The sequence below is a fragment of the Pan paniscus genome, chromosome 8, assembly GCF_029289425.2.
Source record: "Pan paniscus chromosome 8, NHGRI_mPanPan1-v2.0_pri, whole genome shotgun sequence".
Lineage (NCBI taxonomy): Eukaryota > Metazoa > Chordata > Mammalia > Primates > Hominidae > Pan > Pan paniscus.
In genome coordinates this window covers 17,148,707-17,158,857 of record NC_073257.2, presented here as the reverse complement: position 1 = coordinate 17,158,857, position 10,151 = coordinate 17,148,707, and the positions used below count along the sequence as shown (strand labels likewise).

The following is a 10,151-nucleotide window of genomic DNA, read 5'->3' as shown; positions in this document are numbered from 1 at the left end:
GTTATTTTGACTTGGACTAGAAAGGAAAAAAAGAGAGCCAACAAAATGGAACAAAGAATTTGCCCCTTCTCCTGAACATTAGGATCTTTGGTGATTTATGTGTAGCTTCCCTAGGATAATATGAGACTCATATTTACAGGGAACATGGAAATCCAGGAAACAGAGACAGAAGTCACCAAAGTGAAGAAGCAGAAATAAAAGCCAGGCTAGTCGGGATAGTGTACAGATATGCAGTTAATATAATTACAGCAAAAACAGGCATACTTGTGCCAATCTTTAAAAAAGGGTTTTAAATCAGGGGTACCCAACCCCCAGGCTAAAGACTAGTACTGGTCCGTGGCCTGTAAGGAATGCACAGCAGGAGGTGAGTGGTGGGCAATTGGGCACAACCGCCTGAGCTCTGCCTCCTGTTAGATCAGCTGCGGCATTAGAGTCCCACAGTAGTGCAAACCCTACTGTGAACTGCGCATGCCAGGGATCTAGATGGTGCTGTTTATGAGGATCTAATGCCTGAGAAGAACAGTTTCATCCCCAAACCATCCCCCACCTACCACATCCGTGGACACAGCAGGTCCCTGCTACTATTAATATTGGGGACTGCTCTTTTGAACGATGGTAAATGATTTTACTCAGTTTTTTTTTCTGAAAAGACTGCTTCAAACTAACTTTTTGAAGTTTTCCATCAAGTGTGTGTGACAAGTAAAGGAAATACTGCTACAAAAATATGATAATGGACTTGCCATTATTTAGCATGTTATTATTGCCCAACAACATTTTTCCTGGATGATAAGTATTTATTAGATATGACGGTTACAGAAAAATATAAGCATGAACAGTATGCATCTATTTGAAAGCATAAGTGTGTTCACAGGTGGTTTCAGAGAGAGAAATTGAGAATGAGTTGAAGGGAAGAAGATTAGAAAGGAAGGGGGACTCAGAGCTCTGCAGTGACCCAAATATCAACAAGGCTTGGGAACATTTTGGATCCTGACAAGGGGCTGCTCTCCAAACCACGTGTGTGCTCAGCATTGTACACAGTTCAGTTTACTTCATGTGTTGGAATTCAATGGTGCCAAAGTACATTGGCAAACAAAGTGGACAGAAGAGATAATCTGCTTGTCAGCTAGAGACAGACAAGAGTCATGGAGAGGGGTGGCTGAAAATAGGGCCGTTGGCATGCGCTCAGGGACTGGAGTGGAGGAAAGTGCTTGGGGGCACTGCAAATAGCACTGACGGGGAAATCTAGGAGGTTGGGTCACGCTGAGCCTGTGAGCCACAGATCAGGAGAAAACAAGACATGTGATAGGCAAACCCATGGGCTTCTGATGCAGGCGCTGTGCTTGTGTGCCCTCATGGGGCTCCTGGCAGATGGCTTGGGAGAGGGGCTTGTGTGCCTGTAAAGCCGTCTCCGGGGAGCTGAGCCGCGAGGTGTGTGAAGTAGCCTCTCACTCCTCATGGGAAATTCTTTCACATACCTGCCAGAGGACGGCTCTTCTGCAAGAAAGTAAAGGAAACACGAACGGAGTGGAGGAGTCCAGTCCAGCAGCCAGCCCTGATGCTTTTAGTTCTCTCCCTCTTTACAGAGTTCACATCCACGCATGGCCACAGAGTAGGAGAGGTCACTGCTACGGTGATCAATTCATATCAAAACTACAATTATTTGCATAGCCACTGCCAAATATAGATTATAAAGTGACCTTTTATACATATTCTTATCTGGCATACACCTTTGGTAAATTAGCTAAAAAGGAGATGTTGCAGCACTGTGTTCTTGGCTATTTTGTTCACAAAAACACTTGGATCTCTTAAGATAATATGAGCAAAATCTGGTTGTTTTCCAGCATGTAAAGTAGTTTAGTTGCCATAACATGACTTTTGTCCATCGAGTTACTTATTCACCTCTGCCACTGAATACTAACGTTTGGCCCCGAGACCCTCTGGCAGCAGGCACAGAGCCTAACCCACAGTGGGCTCTTGCTGTCTATATTTTTTTGAGACGGTGTCTCACTCTGTCTCCCGGGCTGGAGTGCAGTGGTGTGATCTCTGCTCACTGTAACCTCTGCCTTCCAGGTTCAAGTGTTTCTCCTGCCTCAGCCTCCCAAGTAGCTGGGATTACAGGTGTGCACCACCACATCCAGCTAATTTTTGTATTTTTAGTAGAGAAGAGGTTTCTCCGTGTTGGCCAGGGGGGTCTCTAACACCTGACCTCAGGTGATCTGCCTGCCTCAGTCTCCCAAAGTGCTGAGGTTACTGGCGGGAGCCACCGTGCCTGCCTCCTTGATGTCTATTCATGGGTCCAGTACAGTGATGCAATTGGAGGGAGTGGGGGGAAAGGAAGGTGACTTCTGTCTCTGTTTCCTGGATTTCCATGTTCCCTGTAAACATGAGTCTCATATTATCCTAGGAAAGCTACACATAAATCACCAAAGATCCTAATGTTCAGGAGAAAGGGCAAATTCTTTGCTCCATTTTGTTGGCTCTCATTTTTTCTTTTCTAGTCCAAGTCAAAATAACTCAAGAGTAGTCAGGCAAAGTAGCCATAATGAGTAAAGATGGGGAGAGACAGAGAGGGTAAGGAAGGGAGAAGAGCAAGAGATAGCATGGAGAGGGAAGGGGCAGAAGAGAAAAGAATGAAGAGGAGGATGAGACTCAGAGAGAGGGAGAGAGGGAGACAGAGATGTGCAGAGAAAGGAAATCTTTCAAGAAATCTACAAAGTGTCAGACACACCTTCTTGATTGATTTAGGGATGCCTATAAACAGCTATATAGTACACATTAGGGGTGTGCTGGGTTTCTTTCATTTACTTGCATTAATTCTTCTCTTTTCTTATGTAATTTTTCAGTCAGGGAAGCTGATTTCTATAGATTGTATTGCCTGGGCTCCCATGTGGTAGGAGGGAGGAGGGAGATATTAGCACAGGGGGTGGCATTCATGCCTTCCTCACCCCGTGGCCCCAAGTTCTAACAGTGGTTAGGTCCCCTAGAGATGCAGTTTCTGTTAGGGACCCTGCTTTGGGGCTCCAGAGAGTTCTAGTAATAGAATAGAATTTTCCGTTATATGTCTAATTTATACCAAGAACCAAGAGTACCTGACTACTGCATACAGGTTGCAAAAATCAACCTCTCCATCAAACGTGTTTTCCAAGAGCATCTCTTGAAATGTATTCTTCTCAACTGACAGCACAGAAAAGTAGGAAAACTGTGAGCCAATCCAAAAAGCTGCATAAAAAAGACAAGACAAATTTTTAGATTAAATTTTACTGTTAAGTTCGCTCCACAGAGGCATAGTGGAAGGCAGTGTTTGTGACACTCTTGCAGTTAATATACACACGAGAGTCACATTTCACCAGACGTTTGGGGAAAAGTGAATCAACTAGAAGAGGAAAGAAAGCTGACATCCACCTCTTTCTTAATTCTTCCAATTCAGTAGCAGTGAGAAGCTTTTGGTACCAGTTGTTTACATGGGGCTTCACTCGTTTCATAGCCTTTCCACATTATTTATCCCATTTGTTCTTCACAGCATCTCATGCTGTGGTTACAGCATCAATTGTGATGAATATAGGATACGGAGTCCATCCTAGAAATGACTTCAGGAACTTCACGCCCTAACTCCACAATCTGGGAATGGCAGACAGATTCAGCACCAGGAGAACATCACATAAAGGACAAATGTGTATGTATGAGGCTGAAGTAGGTGAATCACGAAGTCAGAAGGTCGAGACAATCCTGACCAACATGGTGAAACCTCGTCTCTACTAAAAATACAAAAATTAGCTGGGTGTGGTGGCACACACCTGTAATCCCAGCTACTCGGGAGGCTGAGGCAGAATTGCTTGAACCCAGGAGGCGGAGGCTGCAGTGAGCCGAGATTGCTCGCTGCACTCCAGCCTGGTGAGAGTGAGATTCCGTCTAGAAAAAAAAAAAAAAAAAAAAAAAAGACAAGTTTCTGCTTGACTTATAAGACCTAATGCAATGTATTTCTAAATCAAATAACAGATAGATGAAGGCATTTTTAAAGCAATTATCTCAGGTTTTCAAAACAGGTTTAAGAATGCGGTATCAAAGCCTGGACTAGGTTTCAATATTTCAGTATTTACAGGTGACGTCTCAGAAAACAAAGAAGCTGTTACTGACAAGTGCTTTCCAGGCCAAAAGCAAGTGCCAGGGAGTATAGTGACAGTGGATTTGCTGCCAAACTGATGATTTTTTCTTGTTTTCTTTTCAGTCCTATTTGTCCTGGGCTCGGAATGTTGATGCAGCTATTTCTATTTGGTTATGGGTGAGGCAACACTGTATTTATCACTGTGCCTACGTTTTCCTTCAAAGAGGCACGTGTAACTGTGTTCAATTGCAACTGAGAGCGTATTTTAAAAAGGAATTTGGCTTCAAAGTCATTAACTGACTTTAAATAAATTGCTTCTGAGATTTTACAGTATTAAACTTAGCTCAGAAGAAATGCTGAATTTAGTAAATAATGATTTTAAGAACTTATATATGTCATCTTTTAAAAAACCTGCAACTTCAAATAACTTCAAAATGAGGAAAAGCTTTTATCAGCTTTAGAGTTAAAATGCAGATGTTAATCACAGGTTAGGATCTTGATAATTTCTAAAAAGACAAATGCAGCATTATTTGTAAAAGTACATACAGTCGTGTACAGCATAACAACGTTTTGTTCAACGAAGGACCACATATACCATGGTGATCCCTCAAGATTATAATGGAGCTGGCAAACTCCTGCCAACTCATCAGGCAGTCGCCACTGTAAGACTGTAGCAAAATGCATTAGTCCTGTGTTCGTGGTGATGCTTGTGTACACAGACTTACTGCACTGCCAGTCATATAAAAATACAGCACATACAATAAGGTATAGCACATAATACCTGACAATGATAATAAATGATTAGGTTACTAGTTTAATATGCTATACTTTTTATTGTTATTTTAGATTGTACTCTTTATGTTAATATATTATTAAAAGGTCAGTTGTGAAACAGCTTCAGGCACTTCCTTCAGGAGCTATCCAGAAAAAGGCATTGTCATCATAGGAGATGCCAGCTTAATGCGTGACGTTGCCCCTGAAGACCTTCCAATGGGGCAAGAAATGTAGGTGGAAGACAGTGATAGTGATCCTGACCCCGTGTAGGTGTAGGCTATTGTGTGGTTTGTGTTTTAGTTTTTAACAAAAAAGTTTAAAAATTAAAAAATTAAACAATATAAGAGTGCTTATAGAATACGGATATAAAAAGAGACAATATTTTTCTTCAGCTGTACAGTGGATTTGTGTTTTCAGTGGAGTGTAATTACAAGAGTTAGAAAGTTAAAACAAAATGAAAAGTTTATACTGTAAAAAAAGTTATAGTGGGCTAAGGTTAATTCATTATTGATGAGAGAAAATTTTTTTGTACATTTTGTGTAGCCTAAGTGTACAGTGCTTGTAAAGTCTGCAGTAGCGTACAGTAATGTCCAAGGCTTTCACATCCACTCACCACTCGCTCACTGATCCAGCCAGAGCAACTTCCAGTCCTGGAAGCTGCATTCATGGTGAGTGTCCTACACAGGTGCATCATTTTTATCTTTTATACCATATTTTTACTGTATCTTTTCTATGTTTAGATATACAAATACCATTGTGTTACAATTGCCTACAGTATTCAGGACAATAACAGGCTGTACATGTTTGTTGCCTAGCAGCAGTAGGTGTGTAATAGGCTCTTCTGTCTAGTTTTGTGAAAGTTCACACTATGATGTTTGCATAACAACAAAATTACCTATGGATGCGTTTCTCAGAATGTATCCCCATTGTTAAACGATGCATGGTTCTGTGTGTGTATGTGCAGGACTCTGTGTGTGTGTACTATATATACTATATATGCATACCACATATGCACACATCCACACTATACTATGCACTCTACATATATACAACTACATAGGCAAATATAAAGCTGCATGTGCATAAATACACAAACATACACACATACGTATGTATAAAAGGTAATGTATTGATATTAATACTGACAATGTGTACTAAGCATATATTTATATACCCTTAAATGTATATTATTTTAATACATACTATATTATGTTACATACTAATACACTTTTTTAAAACTGAAAGAAATCTCGTTGCCAATTTGTGTTTCTAAATATGATGTCCATATTTTTTCTGATTTTATTACTATAGCTGTGATCACGTCATGTAACTTAATTTTGATGATGTTTCTCACAGTATAGTTTGCGGGTATCCAGCCTCAGATTATCTGAGGATGTAGCTCAAGATTTCCTAATTTTGCAAACAGCAAGCTTCCCAGGAGATTCTTAGATTCCTGCTAACAAAAGGCGGAGACTCACTGGACAGTTACTGAAGATAGACAGTAGGGGGCGGAAGGGCCCACGCTTCTTTGATATTGGTGGCTTTGGTTTTTCAGTGACGGGGGACACTTTGACTTCAGGTATGTACTGCATTTAGAATTTTCAAATGAACGTTTCTTGTCTGTTCCCTTCTTTTTTCTGCCTCCAAACATAATGTTTATCATTGTAAAAGTAATACAAAATCACTGAACAAAATTTGGAAAATACCAAATGAATAACAATAGAAATAAAGTAAAAAATGAACCACTCAAATTCCCATCATCAAGAAATAAACATTCTGATAATATTTAATTTTATTTTCCTATATATTGTATGTGTGTATATATATATGTGTATATATATACATATATTCAAAATGTATTATAACACAAAATGTATAAAATATATAATAATATAAACAAAATTATATTATACATGTCATTTTCATGTCATATGTCAGATATAGCATATTAATACATACCCAGTTTTCTAAAATGCTGATCTCTTTGAAATATTCAATTATCAATTGTGTTTCTTTCCTCACCGAAGTTACTTTTTACGACTTTTGGTAGTGAAAAGATAAAGTTCATTACAAAACATGCCAGGCTTAAGCAATTTTCCAAAGGGATTAAGTAATTGCAGTGGCCGCAGGCTATGTAAAAATTTTTAAAAGGTGGTGTCTCTCATATTCTTCAGCATAACTTGGGTCACAGAAACCCAGGCATAAAAATTCATTATGAACTCATATTCTATCATGGCCTGACACTGGTAAGTTATTTTGTTGCAAAAGCCTTAAGCAATTTGAGAATGTCGAAGCACATTTTCAAGTGTTAGCATGTCTCCATTGTCTATAAACTGCATGCATATTTTATGCCTAAAAAATATTTCATCTTCTGATTTTCTAGCTTTCTTCTGCAGGTTGTTTTTTTTTTTAGAATATTTTTCAATCATTTTAATTCTGTATTGTAAAACTTGGAAACCTCTACTTTTGGACTGCCAAGAACAGTCCAAAATTAAATCAATTTACTCTCACTCTTAGTGAATATTTTGGGAGTGCTATGTATTGAATGTGTCCCCCAAAAGTTCATGTGTTAGAAATGTAATCCTTCTGCCCCTAGGATGAGATGAATGGATGAATGAGGGCTCTGTTCTCATGACGGGATGAATGTTGCTGTCCCAGGAGTGGGTTTATTATCACAGCAGCATTATTCTTGTGCATGTGAGCTCTCCCTGGCTCCCTTGCTCCCACTCTCAGCATGTGATGCCCTCTGCCATGAGGTGAGGCAGCAAGAAGGCCCTCACAGATGCCGGCACTGTGGACTTCCAGCCTCTAGAACTATGAGCTAAATAAACTTTTTAATATAAATTACCTAGTTTGTCATCTTTTGTTACCAATAAGAAAAGGCAATAAGACAGGGAGGTTCTATTATGATGTCATTCATGGGAAAATGGTAGACAGGACAGAATCTTTGCTGGCTCCCTAGTTGCTGCCTTGGAATGTTACTCTTGGAAAACAGTGGCTACAGAGTCATGTCTTTCTCCATAACTTTAATTTACCTAAAGAAAAGCTTTGAGTGCTACTGAGTCGGGAATGAAAAACCTAGAGAATGTTCTGTCCTGTGGGAGCAAGGAGTATAGTTAGTCCCTTTATTACTACCCAAAGGAGCATGAGGCTTCACCCTCCTTGGGCTCCCTAGGGACTTATAATGCCTTCCTGTAATTATCAGGCCAGTTAATTTAGTACTAATCCACTTAATTCGGTTAACATCAGATTTGTCCTAGGGATCTTGTTACATCCTTTTGTATACTAAAAGAGAAAAAGAAAAAAAAAAAGATTTGCTTCTCTTTCAATATTCCTGGGAAATTGGATATCCACATGGAAAAGGCAGACCTCTAGTTCACAACAGATAAAAAATAAATTTTACTCAATGTGAAATTAAATGTAAAAAATAAAACTTCAACATTGTAGAAGAAAATATAGAAAAAGCTCTTTAGGTCTGTGAAGGAGAAAAGAATTATCGAAATCAGGCCATAAAGAAAAAGTACAAGTCTTAAAGGCAATAAATATATAAATAGAGTTTAACTTCTGAAACACTTGACCGAATGTTCTGTGGTAAAAACAACAAACCAGCCATTGAAGGGAAGAACAGATTGACAGTGCATATAACATAGAAAGAAGTAGTAATCAAACTATTTAAAATTGCCTAAGAAATCAAACAGAAATGACCAAAAAAGGAAAAAAAACATTGAAGGATAAGAATAAGCAATTGACAGAAGAAGAATTTGTAATGGTCAATAAAGAGATGTAGTAATTTTTAAATTATAATAAACAATGGAAATAAACAGAATGCCCATTAGCAGGATAGGTGAATATACATATTGTTGTACGGTCATAAACTGGAGCATATTATTCCCTAGATTTTTGTATTTCTGAAATTGTTTATTAAAATAGTCTTAGTCTCTCTAACAATTTAAACAAAGCCACTAAAAGGACCTGGTGCTATATTGTAAATTAAAATTTACATGCCAGTGGAAAGAATTGAATTAAGCATAGTTCAGTTTGCATTTTTTTGAAGCAATGTATTTTTAAAGACAAAATAACTGAGCTAAGATAACTAAATTTATATAAAAGAAAATGGCTGTTTCTGCTAAATAGCCTGTTGCATTTGAAATCTTTGCTATCTCTGTGGAGACCAGGAGCAATCTAAATGGAAATAAAGTAACTTTATAATTGTAAATGTGTATTTGAGTGAAAGCTAACTTTAGGGAATAGTAGAGAGTAAACTGGGTATTCACAGGTAAAGAGAGATAATTTCTAGAACAAAAAATGTCAGCCAGAAGAAATGGGCCAAATATTAGTGTCCTCGTTTGGATTTTAATGAAGTTGTCAAATTTAAGGGCTATGATAACTTATAATGGGCAAAGAATGTTAAGTAGTCTAGATGGGAGAGGGCAGAAATTACAACAACAAAAAAATTCAGACACCAAATGATGACACAATCTTCCAAATTATAAATCTGATCTCATTTTTATTCAGTGACATTTGATATCTCTCAACTTTCCACACTTTAATATATTCAGTAGTAAATTTGATAGGATTGAAAAAAATGACACTATAATTCCAAAGTCTTTTGCATAGATCATTTCTGAGAATCTGTGCCTAACCTAACCTCATTTCCAGAAACTTCTCAAGCTGCCCCATGTCTCAGGTGAGTAGAATGGAAAAAAAGACACGATTAACTGCTCTAATATTTTATTTAAATTTAATATAAGCATTTGCCATTAGTTTACAAGTAAATGCTTTAATACGTCAAGATTCGTAGAGAAGATTCTGAATCTTGAATTTTGTCGATGACTCAGTGTTACGGAAAATCTAGAACAGCAGGGTCCCACCTCACGGTGACAAGAGATGGAATGTCCTAATCGTTTAATTATTGGTTGTAAAATCTATCCCTTGCAAAAACAGGGAGGCTTTTACGACGGCATTGTGTCTGCCTGCTAGCGCCCCAGGCAGCTTCGCCGAGCTTCCCAGTGCTGATGAGATGGTGGAGACTGCTTTTGTGATGATTTTCCAGAGTTTGTTTATTCATTTGTTCAAATAATATTGACTATGTGGAAATGATTATTTGGTGCCATTAAGAGATTGATTGTGTCTCATTCTTAAAAGTTATAGACTTTATAAACAAATGTTATCGTTATATTAAATACTAATTTAAAATACAATAACAATTACATTTTAATAAATACTATAAACAAATAGAAAAATTATACATCTTGTCAGTCCAATCAACTGTAAA

At 38.1% G+C, this 10,151-nt stretch overlaps 1 long non-coding RNA gene across 1 annotated transcript; it reads right to left on the bottom strand.

The window, feature by feature from the left end:
- Window positions 1–773: 773 nt before the first annotated feature.
- LOC130540513 (uncharacterized) lies at window positions 774–8,737 on the bottom strand. The gene is made up of 3 exons (XR_008954495.1): window positions 6,836–8,737; window positions 3,090–3,219; window positions 774–1,494 (listed from the first exon to the last, which is right to left on the bottom strand). It is a non-coding gene; the product is annotated as an uncharacterized LOC130540513 (long non-coding RNA).
- Between the last annotated feature and the right edge of the window lie 1,414 nt (window positions 8,738–10,151).